This window comes from Corvus kubaryi, unplaced genomic scaffold, assembly GCF_017639235.1.
Source record: "Corvus kubaryi isolate FWS band 111438036 unplaced genomic scaffold, C.kubaryi_AGA036_p1.0 37308, whole genome shotgun sequence".
Classification (NCBI taxonomy): domain Eukaryota; kingdom Metazoa; phylum Chordata; class Aves; order Passeriformes; family Corvidae; genus Corvus; species Corvus kubaryi.
The window spans coordinates 8,476,552-8,492,286 of NW_024581096.1; the positions used below are offsets into that span (position 1 = coordinate 8,476,552).

The following is a 15,735-nucleotide window of genomic DNA, read 5'->3' on the forward strand; positions in this document are numbered from 1 at the left end:
ACATTAGAAAATATCAAAGGAAAATACTTTGTTCTGGTTCACGTAATGCTAAACCAAGTCACTCTGATACATGAGAAACTTGAGATACAGGTCTGTGTCTACCGGACCTATATCAGTAGTCTGTAGGATCTGTAATCTGGATTCCCAAAATCCTAGAGAGAGAAAAGAGGGTTTTATAATGCTTCTTTTTTAAATGTGGTTATTTCTGAACTTCTCTCTCCACTCCATGGAAACTTTAATATTTCATATTTTCCCTTTAATTTGAATTTGAATGAAGTTAAAAGCTTCCCTGTAAAACTGGAATTCTCAATTTGCATTCACTTCCAGTTACCAAAACATGGGAAAAGCAGGAAATACATGACATTATATTTTTTTCCATTTGTTTTAACCTACTAATTTTCCTTCATGTCTGAAATGGTTTTGCCAATTCTGCTTATAAATATAGACCAGGGATGTACACAACTCATTTGTGTGTAGGCTGCATGTATTTTGCCTGTTTTAAAAATGTAGGATAATTTTCTTTAAGATTGCTCTCATCCTTTTGCTTTCCTGCTCTTCCTGCTTTCTGCAAATGTACTCATTTGAGCAGACTCAACCTGAACTAATTCCAATAGAGATCTAAAAATTTCAGAAAATTGAATCTAATATAAATGATAGAAAAGATTTTGTATAGGAAAAATTTTATATTCTCTGTAATAAGCAGCAGCTTACTTAATGTTGTTGCTAATGAGTAAATTTTGAATATCTTCTAGATGTGTGTATAGATGTTTACATACTACTTGTAAGAGCAAGCAGTGAATACTTTTTGTATCAATAGCTTTAATTACTGAATGCCCTTTAAATATATTTTGCTTTCTTTCTCCTATCTAGATTTTTATATTTGTTTCATTTATGCTTTTGGAGATATTATTGATAGCATAAGGAAAAGAACAAAGCCCTATGGTAAGACTTTCTCTGGCCCATATGCAACATTTAATAATTTGCAGTGGGTTTCTTTTCCTCGTGTGAGGAAAAAAGCAATATTATCATTAAAAAACCCCTAGTATTTATCAAAAAAACCAACCTATCTAATTTAGCTGCAAACATAAAATCATTTTCCTCCAAATTTCATAAAAACATTATTGATATTACCTTAATTTTTTTTCTTTGTTTTGAATGGCTGGAGTTTATTACAAAATATTCTTGACAGTCTCCTGTGAAGTGGATTGGAGCAGTGAGAGATGAACACTATGAGGCCTTGTTTAATAGCACAATATTACTTGTAATTTGGTAACATGAGAGATGCTAACATGAGAGAGTTTCTCTGAAACAATCTCTTTGAAAGCCAGTAACTGGCATTTGAATGAGGTAAGAAAATAATGCCCATATTCTTCACAAATGACTCATGTTCCCTTTCTAATCCATCACATCATTTTAGTTACTGTGTATGATCTTTTATATTTGGAAGACGATGAAATTAGCTTGTAGTTGAGGATAGCCTGGCACTTTGACAATAGTACATATAATCAAAAAAGGATTATCTATATTGGTATAGATATTGAGGCAATTAACATGACTGGTTTTGAACTGCTGCCTACTTAGTAGCAGTGTTTTCAAGTGGAGTACACTCAGATTGCTAGTTCAGTTTTACAAAGAGTAATTGGGTACTGGTCAGGAATAAAGGTGGTGTACCATTCATTTGTCATTCTTTGCAGTAATATGTAATATCCCTATGCTTATCTCTAATAGTAAAAGACTTAAAATTGATCCCTTAGATAATTAGAAAAGTTTGCCATAGTTATTTGCCATAACTAGAAAAGTTACGGCAAATCTAAACTCAGCTAAATGTTGCTGGAACAGTGTTGATTGAAGAATATTTGAGGGAATTTCCTGTTTATTGTAATAGCTTTTTCCACGCGTTCAGAAATTAAGTTTATCGTCCGTGGTAAAACCTTTGGTGGGAGCAAAATATAACTAAGATTTGTGTGATGAGAAAAGGCAAGAGCTCATGCTGGAAATGTACCCTTGTGGGTAGGCGTGCTACATTTCCAGTAGGTTAAGGACAGATTTGGCCCTGGAATTTTTTTGGACCTATGCTGGTATCTCCGTATGAGCTCTCATAACCCATGCCAATCACCTAAATGCTGCCTGTCCTGTACCACCATCTCTCTGTATGAAATGCAGATGCAATACAGAATATTGAAATGTGTTTTTACCTTCTTGTTACTCTCTAACTCTGATTGTCATGGCTTTACTCATGCAGCAAGACTCCTTGTATGAAGGAGTAAGGATGAGGTTCCCCAAGGTTTTTGCAGTCTGTATCTTGACAAAGAAGCTGTTTATGGAAAGGATATATAAATATATAGGATACATATAAATGCCGAGAGGAAGTGCCCTCAGACTAAATGGTGTATTGCTCCTAAGTAAATGTGCTTTGCAGATCAATAAAATATACTAAATCTAAGCCACTTTTGTTGAATTTTTGTGAAGGAAATCCTCCCGCGTATGGGGAGGAGTGATATGGGGAGGAAAAAGAAAGGATGCAACAGTTTAAATAGAAATAGAACATCTGAAGCAGAAGTTGGGTTTTTTCCTAAGCATGAGCCAGTGCACTCACCGTTGCAACATGAGGAAACATAAAGTTGGCATGTGTACAGATAAATAAAAGACGAAGGGTTTCTAGGATTTAACAAAGCTTGTTGTTTTTACTCTTCTGCTTTTAAAATCTTTCAGACTTGGTATAAGAAAGTGCTCACTGCTTGCCCATACAGAAAATACATGGACTAGAGACTATGTAGAAAACATTCTTAAAAATTTCCTCATTAATAATGTTAAAGACAGAAAAATGAAATTTGAAGTATTCACTTACAGAGGTGATACTGAATGCAAAACCTGAATTGGAAACTAAGCATGCATGGTATCAATTAAAAACGCACCCACATACAATATAATGTATGTTTCTAATCAATAATGACTTTAAATTTTATTTTAAACGATAGCATAAAAAGCATGGAATTTTGCTGTTTTGAAGATTGAAAGCTGCCTTGATGTATATCCTCTGATGACTTTCCTCCCACTGAGCGATCTTGTTCCTTTTCACAGTTTTGACTGTAAAGGTTGGATTTGAAAAATACTTTACTGTATTTTATGGTTTTTTAACAAAAATTGTGGGATTTTTAATGTAAACTTCAGATGGAAGAAGTAGCCATGTGATCTGAAATTAGATTCAGAGATTAGATTCAAGACCATTTTAAACTTTCAGTGAAATGAAAGCTTCACTCGGTAACTTTTTGGAGGGAATTGTTAAACTGTTTTTATTTGTAACTCAGCTTTAACTTGTCTGACCCGTGTGCTTGGAGGATGCAAATCATGGTTGCAATAAAAACAAATAATTGTTATTTGTCGCTGTTCAGACTGAGTGCCATATATGTGCTGAGTGCCATGGTTTGCTAGATTTATTAAAATACTCAAACATTGCTGTCGTACTGGTTTTAACAAAAGCTTAACTGAGCTTGTCTGAAGAGAATGGTTCCATTTATTTTTAAAAACCAACTAAAAAAAAACTAAAAAAAAGAAAAAGGCTATTCTTTTGATTCTACTTAATATTAAATAGATATGCTGTGGATTATCAGATTTTTAAAATCAATCTTGAAATATAGCACATGCCCAGTTATCATGAAGCTTCTAGATGAGAAAGATTTCCAACCATTTGCATGTTACATAATGCAATTTTTGGGTGAATATATGCTATTTTCCTTAGAATCTGAGTCCTTTAAGATGTTTCCAGTTTAATATCTTTCCCAACCTTTTTCAAGCAAAGTAAATGTCATACTTTCAATATACGGCTGTACAAATATGTGCCCTGAATCCAAGAACTCCTTCTCTCACTGTGTGCTCTCTGCTGTATAACTTTATCCATATAAGTAAATAATTATGATGTTTGCATCCTAAGCATTCCTCTGTTCTCATTAGGAATCTTTTTTTGTCTCTCACCTGCTCCCATCTGTGGTTTATGATACCATCTCACTGTAGTGTGCTTATATTAAAGCCAGTGTGCTGGAACAGAATTCACCGAGTCAAATCTGCAGCACCTCTTACAGAGCCCCACTGACTTTTGTCAGACTTGCAAGGGCAAACTCATGTCCTGATCTGACTGAAAAGTTCAACTGCAATAGGAAAAACTTGGATCATAAAATAAAACCAGAGCTTGAGAGAAGAGGCTGTTGTAGGGAATTTTATTTCCTCCACTGGATTGGAGCTAGGAAGAAATGGGGTGTCAAGTCTATCCATGAAAACAGAGGTATGCCCAGTAGGGAAGCTCAGGAAGATAATGGATGCAACTTCAGCTGAATAGGATCCTGGGCAGCTTATGGAAAGAGAAGTTCTCCCCTGGAGGTGATAAAGAACACCTGCATTAACATTCTACGCTGAATCACCATCTGTAGAAGTCTGATTTTTACTGACTGTATAGGGAGCCTAGGGAGACCTGCCAACTCACTTAGCTATCAAAGTGAAGTACCCAACATCAGCTGAATTGAAATTTTGGGATGTCTTTCTCTCTTAGTGCTGGTTCTCACAAACAAAACTCTGGACAAATGGAGCCACTGGTCATTGCAGACATCCATGTGAAACAATAAAAAAATGCAATCCACTTTTACTCCTCTGTTCATTTTCCATCACTGAGGATTGCAGTGTTCCTGCTGTGCCTCTCTCCCTCAAGCAACTGTGCTAGACATCCCATGCCTGGCCTCTCCCCAGGGTTTGTCCTCTGGTCTGGGCCATCTGCCTCAGCCTTACCTGTTTCTGTGAGAGCATTTTCATCCTCAGTATCTAGCTGTTGAGGAACCTGGATTCCTGTGAGCCACTTACCAGGTGGATGTTTTAGTAGCTCTGCAGGATAATTTTGCAGATCTTCCTGTAATCAAAGGATGCAGTTTAACTCTTAATTGCAGCAAGAGACTTCCTTACTTTTTATGTTGTAGCTATGAAGGTATCCCGTAAGTGTTCCAAGCATTTCTAAGTAATTAAACGGCATTACCATTACTCTGTGGATGAAACAGTTGTTTCATAAGTACTTGCTATGGAACTGTGAGAGGGCAAGTTGGCTGAAGAAAAGTTAAACCTTCCAGTAGAAGAGATTTCTTAAGGCCCCATTCAACCTGGCCTTGATTGCTTCCAGGAATGGAGCATCCACAACTTCTCTGGGCAACCTGTTCCAGTGTCTCACCACCCTCACAGTAAAGAATTTCTTTATATATCTAATATCTAATCTAAAACTACTGTCTTTCAGTTTAAACCCATTTCTCCTTGTCTTATCACTACATGCCCTTTTAAAAAGTTCCTTTCCCTCCTTTTCGTAAGCCCTCTCTTAGTACTGGTAGGCTGCCAAAAGGTCTTCCCAGAGCATCTCCAGGCTGAACAATCTCAACTATCTCAACCTGTTCTTATAGGAGAGGTAGTTCATCCCTTTGTTCATATTTTTGGTCCTCCTCTGGACTTGCTTAAACAGGTAGAAAGTTGGACAGAGAAACAAGAGGAATGTGAAGACAAACTGAATGTGTCCCAGTTAATGGCTGAGCTATTGGGAGTTCATTCGGGTGGGACCAGCAGAGTGTCTGCTTGCAGTCTCCCTGTTCCCTTTCCAAGGGTGGCAAGGAGTACATGCCCAGGAAGGAAAACCACAGTGAGCATGGGGTGATGTTTCCTTCAGTTTTCAGAAATTTGAAGCTGAGGAACTCAGCTGGTGTCCAAGTGTATAACAGCTATCAGTATGTGTTTCTTCTAGTAGTCTGCCCAGTCATTTTTGACTGCATGTTCATATTTGTCCAGAAGCACAGGCACAGTGTCCCAGGATCATGACTGTGACATACTGTCATACTGTCAGTTTCAAGCTGAAATTGGTGGCTGTTCTTGATGCTGCACCCCACACTGGGGTGACTGTACCTGAGAAAACCTAGAGGGACCAAGTGGGCATTGACTGATGGCTGTACAGGGTTGTCCCTGTCTTTACAGCTGGAACTGGGACCTGGTTGCTCCACACCTCTTAGGTGAATGCTACAGGGTCGCTCAAGTGCTCTGTTAACTCCCTCAAGGATAATAAAAGAGTAGCATTTTCCCCTTCCTTCCCCTCAGAACACAAAGTTCATACCCCAAAGGTCAGGATATTTTTCCATGATTTTGCCTCCTCTAGATTAAATGCTGTTTGCTAGAGGAGGGAAATTAAATATTTGTGAGTCACTAAGTTTGCCTTTTTTTTTTTTTTAATGCCTAGACCTCATTTTGTGGGTGGTGTTTAGGCTGCTAAATAATTTTCCTTTATATTATATTACCTTGAAAGTCTTGCAGACTCTAGTAAGCACCTGCAGTTTTAAGGCATCTGAGTTTAAGAAAAGGTCATCAGGAAACTCAGATGTGTTCTCAGAAAAAAAAAAAAAAAGCCTCTGACCTAGATTCAGCCTACTTGCTTTGACACTAAGGTTTGTTCTTTTCATAGAGCCAAAATAGGTTTTCAGCTGCAGAACTATTTTGCTTCCTGCTGTTACTGCCTAATAAAATAATGCACAGCTTTTTGTAGAACGTAGTACTTGATGAAGGATTGTGATTTACCAAAAATGCAGAACAGCCTCTTGAGGGCTTAGATATTTAGTAAGGTAATTTCCTGAAGAACTGTAAACTAACCAGATGCAGCCTAGAGTCTCAAAGGCATCAGGTTAGGAAATTTATTGAAAAACTGACAAAAAAAGTACCAGCTAAGTGAAAAAAAATGCTTAAAACCAGCAATGATCCTCTGCCTTAAAAAATACATTACTTAAATAAAAAATGGTAAAAATTATATCCTTAGACTAAGCAAAATGATACTTGAATTAGCCTATGTGGTATGAAGCGCCACTTTGCTAGAGAAAAAACCCTGGTTTTTAAAGCACTACATTCAGTAACTCACAAATCCCAATCCCACCCTTATGGTGATTCTCTGTGTCAAAGTAGCATTGGTTCACCTTGATTGATTTTTAAGCAGATTAAAACATATTCAGACTCCTTGTGAGTAGATTATATTAGACCATTTTAATCTACTGTAATCCACTATTTTTATTTTTTTTCCCCTAAGGACACATTCTTAAAAATATTTACAAAGGAACTATATTTAACTAGAGTATGCCTGTATATAGAACAAGGAGGAAAGTGTGTCTTGGAAAATGTTTGAATGTTTTGAAATATTCTTAGTGAGAAAGCATTGGGATACTATTATTCTGTGCATCTCTATGTACTTTTCAAATTATGTATCAAGTTTGCCTAGATATTTCCTAATGATAGCGTTTTCTGCCATTCATGAGGTTTGTTATTTCCTGCCTTTTTTAAATGTAACTTCAAAATCAGTTTGATTCAAAGAGAATGGTGGCAGCACTCAGAAAGCTCAGTGTCCACTTCCGAAACTACATAATTTTCCATTTGTCATTTTATTTAGGATTGGATGCTTCACATAATTTGCTGTCTAGTCTGAGTTGTTCACATAGTAGAGAGGTTGAGTTCCTTCTGCCAAGTTCCCTTTCCTAAATTGGTTGCAAATATTGTCTGTGATGGTGTAGATCCTTCCTAACAGTTTTGAATAAAGCCGTACACTATGGAGTCACAAGTCAGGTTTATGTCACTTCACTCCTTCAACTGTTTCCCAGAACTGCTCTATATTAAGCCCACACTATCATCTGCCTATTCTTGACTATCTGATAGCTACTCTTAAAAATTCAAAGCTTTTCTTGGTGATTGCATTGTAAAAGCATTTCATAAATGGTTTGATTCAATACTTCAGGCTTGTTAAATAAACTGTTTTACATTATATTCAGCTCCGTTCACCAAATGAAAGGAGCAGAACAAAGAGATACATTGTCTTTAATACACACTGAGTTTTTTCCTCTCCTGAACAGAGCTATTTCATGAACAAAGTTGCTCATAAAAAATGCTATCTTGCAGGATTTATGTATTCTTTTATTGGATATGCCATTGTATTGGTGGTTTTTTTCTTTTTTTCCTGTAAGAAAGTGTTTCTTTTTAGGATGCATTGTTTGCCCAAAAGAAACCTGTAGATACACTTGTAATCACTTACTGTAACCACACAATTCTTACTGTGATTAGAACATATTTTCCCATTTACAGGCAATGTATAACTGTTCCAGTCAGTCCCTTGTAAACAATGGCACTTAAGTTAATTTTGGGCTAAAAAATCACAGTGGTTTGAACATTATCAAAATTTGAGTGCATTATCAGAAAGGAAAACAAAAGCCAACTGCCTTGATCAGATTTTTAATTCATTTGATACATTTCAACAAGGAGCTTTGTTCACTATAGAATGTCATGGTAACATCTGCAGTTTCTGTGGTAACATTTGTAAAAACTATTTTTAAAAATACGTTATGTAATAATTAAGTTAATTTCAAATCAGGGGAGAAGGAATGCTCTCCAGAAGCAGCAATTTATGCTAAAGATGATCAGTTTGAAAACAGAGTATAAAAAAGAAGTCACCAGTGGTTGGCAAAGTCTAGAGCTCCCTGACACCCCTCTTGTAGAAGCAATTCACATCCTGCAAGAGTTCTTTACGGAACTGAAACATAAATCCTTTAAAAATGCCTGTCTGTTTCCCTGCACTCTGATTTTGCTTTTCCAGGAGGTAGGGAAGAGATGAAGTAACAGGTACAATTTGGAAGAATTATTTCCCCAGTATTCATCCCTTAGTTGGTCACTGACTGATTGATGAGGGGGCAGTACTGATAGATTAAATATATAGATTAAATATGACCACATCTGTTTTTTCTCCTGGGAGTCAGTTGCTTCCACAACCTGCTTCCATGCAACTGGATTTCTTACTTACCAAGGCAAAGGGGCCTCAGGTAAACATGTGCTAACTCTCAGGCTAGTGGCTGGTTCAGGAGCTGTTCTGGAGGGTATTAATTGACTTGAGCCAAACCCACCGTTTTCTGAAAAAGTGTTTTGTATAGACAGTCAAATTCCATAATAGGGGAAAGTTTTCTAGCACTGTTAAATTTTCATGTTGGAAAAATATAGTTTTTACTTTTAATATTTTTACTCTAAACTTCATAAAAGCTTTCTAACATCTTTGTAAGCTAAAATTCCCTTAAAATTCTTATTAAAATAATCCTTTGCCATGGAATGTTATTTCTTCAGTCTTTTGGGTTCCATTAAGGGAGCACAATGACCAGATAAAAGGATGAGTCATTAGTGAGCTGATTCACAGGCAAAAGAACAGAAAAAGTATTTTTCACTTAAGACTTAATTTATTATTTTGTAGCTTTATATTTACAGTGGTAAAAACTCACTACTGTACCTCTTAACTATGCACAGATACAAGGAATGAAGAGCAGTACTGAGCAGCCTATGGGGAAGCCTCCCCTACAAGATTGTGAGCATATCTTATCCTTTTGAATGCAATGGGCCTATTTGTTTGAACAGTAACTCAAATATATGTGAAAAAACAGGCTTTATGCATAAACCAAATATCTGTCCTTCTGCTGTTTACGAATTGTCACACTTATTATAACTACAATGAAAATTATTCATCCTTACATCCTTTCTAGGTGATCACAAGTAGATACGCTGGCTACTTGCTCTTAATGGGGAGTGTATTCACAGATTAATGTTTGACTTTTTCTGCATCAGGAAAAATATTCAAAATAAAAGGAAAGATCTGCCATGCCACAGTGTTTTTGTTTGATGGCTAGTGCCAAAGACATAGCACCAAAAAATGAACAAGCTGTAATGACAGCAAAGTCATGTAACTACTCTGAACAGAGTAAATATATAATATTTAGTCATTGCTCCTCCAGTCACACTTTTCCTGTGGAATGCAATGCCAAACAATTTCTAATTTTTTTCCTGCTAGTACTGCTCTTGAAAGTATATGCTGAGTCACTTACACCATCTGTTATCTGTGCACGTATCAGCAGAGAGAATGTTCAGAAGTTTCTGAAGACATCTGCTTATTTCACTGAGCTTACCAATTCAGGGTTTTTCTGTTTTAAATCGTATGTACTTGCACACTTCCTAAAATAGACTCTTCTTCCTTGCACTTCTTAAGAATTTTAGAACACCGGGATTTTTAGTCTTCCAAGTCTGATCCCACCTTGCCTTTGTTTACTAGTTTTACAAAGCAAAATATTCACAATAGTAATAGCTGTGATAAGAACTAGAGGTTTTACATGGTAGTTTTGCATTTGCATGAGCTTTGAAACAGTAAATAGTGGACACCATTCCCCTTGGCCTACTTGATTATTCATTGGAAATTCAAACAACTTCTTTAAAAGCTGAAATGCTGAGATGATATTTTGCTCCAATTTCCTGTCTGAGATTTTAACTAAAGTGTAATTCTAAGTTACTGTATGATACCAGAGGCAGAAAACTGTGCAGCTTCCTGATGGAAAAGTATGCAAACCATAAATCTGTATCAAAATATATACATATGGATTACTGAGGAAATGACAGATTCAATACAGAGGCCCAGTTGTATTGTTGTATTATGTGCACATAACTAGGTGACACAGGGAAGGAAACACACGGCCTTTTTGCTAGCTATGTCACACATACCTGGTAAAAATTTCACTAACATGCATGTATAGCCTTTTCTTAGCATGCCTTTTGATTAGTTAAATTATAAGTAACTCTTCAGTGTAAGAAGTCTTCTAGAACCAGTTGATAATAATAACTTGCAAATAAGTATATAGCCATAACTCATGGCTATATAAGACATTAATACAGTTTAATTGAATTCCTGATGGAAAAGAATAAATTTTACAGTAAATTTGACCAGCAGTGGCTTGTGTCCTCCAGATTTTAGGCAGGTGTTTCCTCAGGGACACTACTGTATTACAGCCTCTGCCACCATGCAGGCAAGGGTGCTTTGTGCTTTCTTCAACCTCTTCAACCCTAACTTTACATTCATTTTGTGCAATGGCTTCCCATGACAATGCTAAAACCAGAGGGCTTACTTATGGACTGTCTAGCTGCCTCCGTTGTCATAAATAAATTTAAAGTGTTCACTTTCGATGGGCATTGGGACTAGTTGTTTAGGAGCTGCCTACTCTGTCTGTAGTTATAAATCTTGTTTGGGTTTCAGCACAGGACAAGCCAGCATGCCAGCTGCCTAGGAGGAAGGGTTCTTCCCCTACACCAGCTCCAAAATACAACTGCTCTTGCTTGGGAGAGTGCTGTGGGGCCAGTGTTAGACATGGGGCATTTTTAAAAGTGAAACTGTATGAACCAACTTCTAGAGCTTGGGAATGCTTTCTGATACTTTTTAATTTACTAGGATAGGGACTATCTATCTATGTCTGGTTAAGATCTTCCTTTCCTTTCAAAAGGACCTAAAGACAATGGTGAGTGTGAAAGACTGAGGTGTGAGTCATAAGGCAAGTTCTTTCAGGGAGGGAGGCTACTTCCCCACTTCTACTACAGTTTTGAAAGGGAGACTAAGGATGAGTTCAAAATCCTTGTAGAAACCATCTCTCTTAATTATTAAGCCAATCTTTACTCCATGATTGTAAAGCATGCCCTTGCAAACTGACAGAACCATTTCTGTGACACCTGCAGTAATTGTAACGTGAAAGAAAAAAGGGACCGAGGCAAAAAAATGAGGAAACCATTACTGTCTGTGCAGTAGTCTCCTTGGTATGAGATTTCTAAATCAATCTATATCTCAGTGCAAGGATATGGCTGAGGGAAGCGAAGCTGTGCCTCCAGGAATGACTGCAATATGGGAGTGGAATTGATTTGTCTTATGACAACAAAATTACCTGATGAAAACCTCCATAGATAACAGTAAAATAGAAACCCTTTCTTAATCACCTCAGAAAAATAATTTGCCTTTTATTGTTGTCCCTTAGAAGGTGCTCTGTGGCCTATCTGTGATTTATTTCTTTTGAGGTGAAAAGTTAATATTACAAAAAGATATTTGTAGCAGTCTTAGGTGAAATTATGGGACAAACCATAACATCCTTTGGTGAAGGAAAAGGTTTCAACACAGATTTTTAAGAACCAGAAGTGCCCTGGAAGTAATGTATTCTTCAGGATAACTGCGCAGTTAATGTATGTAGTTACAGCACTAATTGTAAATTATCAGTGACCATTTCTGTCAGAAATGTGAGGATTTCCTAATGTCATCAAGCTAGATTACGTAATCAATCCTTGGATAAACAGCTTTGGTATTTCTCAAAATTACAGTCTTTAATAGGTTTTCCAAATGAATGTAATTTAATTTAAAACTTTTAAAACTGATTACTGCTAATCTTGAGACAGTGATCAACTCATAGTCAACTAAGAAATTAAAGGCCCCTTTTTATTAATTGGTAGGCCATTTTTTCAGCTTGTAGAGGGTTTGTTGTTGTTGGGGTTTTTTAATCTATACATTAAAACCAGAATATTATCATTTGGGGAAACAGTTAATGTGTATTTATATAGATATTAATAGTTAAGATTGTATTAAAGACACCTGAATAAAACCAGGATTTTCTATTTCATAGAATGGACTTCTATTAAGTCTTTTATTAACATCTGTGAATATGTTATGTCAAAATTTCATGATGCAGGTGCAAAACTACTTATTTAAAAAAAATATCACTGTATGCCAGTAGCAGAGAAATGGTCACACCTTGCTTTTGAACAGCAAAGAGCAGCATGTTGGAACAAGGTTGTGGAAAATTCCCACCCCTCACAATGAAACAAGGTTAGTGTTACTACTGCCAAACCCTTAGGTTATACAACATTATTAGGAAAATAATAAATAATTATTATTTAATTTAGTAACGTTGGTTGTAACATACATGATGTATAGGATTTGACATTAGAATCAATGTTCTTTTTAAGTGGTTTATATATGGAATCAATCACTGAACAACACAAATAACTGTACTGAAATCTGTACCCTCCACAATGGTATTTGTTGACCAGTATTGAAAAAAAAAATCCACAGACAAACTAAAAAGACGAATTTTTGCACCTGATTTTACAAGAACCCATCGTTATTAAAGAAAAGAAACAAAAATGCATTGACAAGTATTTTCAACAGCAAAATCTTCAGACCGTCCAAGCTGAATTCAGATGCGTTGTCAGTCCTTACTTTTTTTTTCTCCTTGTCCTAAAGCCTTTCTACCTGTCTGAGGACCAGCTGCTCAGGACCATCCATTCACGAATGTCTGAAATGTGCCTAGCCTGTAGCATGGTCTGTAAAAAGCTGATGCTGTTTGTATAAAAAAATGGCCATCTGAGATGGCTGTGACCTCCACTCTGGATTCAGGTGCAGTTGTGACTGTCTGAGGTGTTGGATCACACTTTGGCGCATATATATATATGTATATATGGGCAGATATGTAGTTAAATGTGTGTTTGTTTATTTTGTTGTACATTTTTAGTTATTTCTCTTCTGTCTTTACAGCTCTCTTATTCCCACTTATTCCCTTCTGGTACTACTTCTTTAGTAGTAGTTACTTTATTTTTCACTCACCCTGTTACCCTGTTAGTAGAAAACATTCTTTGTACTTTGTTTCTTATTGCTGCTTCTCACTTCCATTTTCTTATTCTTTCTTAAAACAATGATATTTTACTTAAAACTGTGATTCACAGACTTGAAAAGTATCTCAGTCAAGAAATAAAATCCATTAGTGTTTAGATTAACTCAGAGACTTTGGTGTAAAAATAAAATTTTATAGAAAGTATTTTAATTGTGATTTGTCACACTATGGATTTGATAGAAAATATTCATAGGCAGGATCATGATTAACTTTTATTTTTGTTTAATTATTATAATAGTTATGCTAATAAATCTAGGAGCAGGATCCACTTTACAGAGCCCTACAAGAACTGAAGGTTTGATCTTACAGCCTCATGGATACTGTGGCTTTAATAACACTACTTGTAGCCTTGAAAAACCCTAGGTATATTTCATCTAGCATGCAGTTTATTGCTTTTTCCAGTGTAATCTACATGAAGCACAACTGCTAAGTAATTTGATATGGGTCTCTAACAATTTCCTCATTAATCATTTCTACTGAAGGAGTTTGATTCTAGCTGGAAGGAAAGGTCTTCAAAATAACTGGTGCCTTAACTTTTTAAAGTTGCTTTCCTGAGAAATAGGGAATTTTCATTAGAACATCTGCAGTGACCCCAACAGCAAGGAGCTTCTGTGCTCAGACTGGGTAGTTGAATCCTGAAACTGAGGTTTTTCAGGGAAGCTTCTTCACTTCTTTCATTTTTTGAGTATTTTTTAAAGGACCAAAACAATAGGAAACTTACTTCCTTATTAGTTACTGAAACCTCCCTGCCTTCCAGCTATCTTTTTCCTTTTTTTCTTTTTTTTTCTTTTTTAAGTGTAGACACTCAAAACCTATTCCTTAGCTATTTTTATGACACAAAATTCTAACTTGTGAAAAATCAACAAACAGCTCACAAATCTGAAAAGATGTGACTTTACAACATGAAACAAGTGTTAAATACAGAGAAACCATTAATTTGTAAATTATTATGTTAGTGAAAAAGTAGTAACTATGTCATCTGCAATACAACAGTTGGCAGCTTATTTTCTGTTGCCAGTTATTTAGGCTAATAGGGGGTATAGAAAAAGCATTTTAATAGATGTAAAGCATAAGGATAGTTAGTAATGTTGGCATTTAGATGGCAAGAGAGCAAGCTTGCAGCTCTTTGAGAAATTAGGGCATTTGAGTAAGGCTTGTATTGGTAAAACAGAGACACAAATATTGGTATGTCACACATAAACTCTATATGTAAATGCTACTGCTGGTTTGGAGATTTATGTTAACAAGTTTATTATTTTTGGTCCTGTGTAGTAGACACTATACTGTATAACAGACTAATCTTTCTCCTGTCATCCCAGTTCTTCCTTCTTCTTTATTTAATTTGTTCTCCGTTCTTTTTGTGGTAAATACTGTATTTTCTTATGTGCACTGCATGCCTGTAAGGACTGTTTGTCTCCCTGTTCTTGTTTCATTCTTTTGGCTTGGAAAATAGAAAAATCGGACAGAGATTACCAGGGCTTTTTGGAATGTGTTGAGGTGCCTGCTTTTTGCTGGGAACAGCCCCTTTGACATCTTTATGTAAAGCTAAAGGGAGGATGCTGCCAAAATCTTTGCAATTTTAAAAGCTTGTGAGCAAGAAGTCATGCCCTTCTGATCTATCAGAGAGACTGGGAAGAGGTAGCTACACATCAGAAGTGCAGGACCTAGGCATTGCCTTTTTTTTTTGAGCTGACTTTCACAGATTATGACTATGAACATAGGTTTGCTATGATGGAAAATAAACACACTTCTTTTCAATTGAGATTATCCCAGTATAAACACAATATTACAAAAAGAAAAATCAGGATAAGCAGACATGACAACAAATAATAACTTCTTTTTCTGTCCTTGAAAAGCGAAAGGAAGCTAGTAAGGTAAATATGGTCGTGTGTTAATTGACAATTCCAAAAGGAAAGAAATAGAGCCATAGGAGTATGTTCACACACATTAAAACAAAATACCACCTTATTGTGCTTGATAAGTCTGAGTACTCAGCTTTTTATAATCCATCTGATGGGCTGTAAAATAAAGCTGACCTTCAGTCTCCTTGCAATTAGGCTAGCACCCACATTTAAGAATACAATAATGTATTAAAAATAGTCAATCTTATTTCATCTCAGTGCAACAAAATCTCTGATACTTTATCTAACAGTTAATTTAGAAGGAATATCTGTTCTCAAGCGTAGAG

At 36.1% G+C, this 15,735-nt stretch overlaps 1 protein-coding gene across 1 annotated transcript in view; it reads left to right on the forward strand.

The window, feature by feature from the left end:
• The window catches only part of HCN1 (hyperpolarization activated cyclic nucleotide gated potassium channel 1), a 204,277-nt gene that overhangs the window by 117,472 nt on the left and 71,070 nt on the right, over positions 1–15,735 (forward strand). The gene's annotated exons all lie outside the window — the stretch shown is intronic.